Raw genomic sequence first — 221 nt, forward strand, 5'->3', positions numbered from 1 at the left:
AAAAAAAAAAAGATAATTACCAAGCACATCGTTTTCATCGGTAATCTTCATTTCAGGATTCACTATTTCTGATGTCAATATTTTATAATGGAAGAATGAGATATGCTAAGTTTCTGTTTGATGGAAGTAAATTCAGATTTAATATTGCCAAGGAACTGAATTTTTAATAGGGGAGCTGTATGCAGATATTCCCTGCTCGCTGCTCCTGCTGCGCCGCTGTA

This window comes from Meleagris gallopavo, chromosome 2 (assembly GCF_000146605.3).
Source record: "Meleagris gallopavo isolate NT-WF06-2002-E0010 breed Aviagen turkey brand Nicholas breeding stock chromosome 2, Turkey_5.1, whole genome shotgun sequence".
NCBI classification, from domain to species: Eukaryota; Metazoa; Chordata; class Aves; order Galliformes; family Phasianidae; genus Meleagris; species Meleagris gallopavo.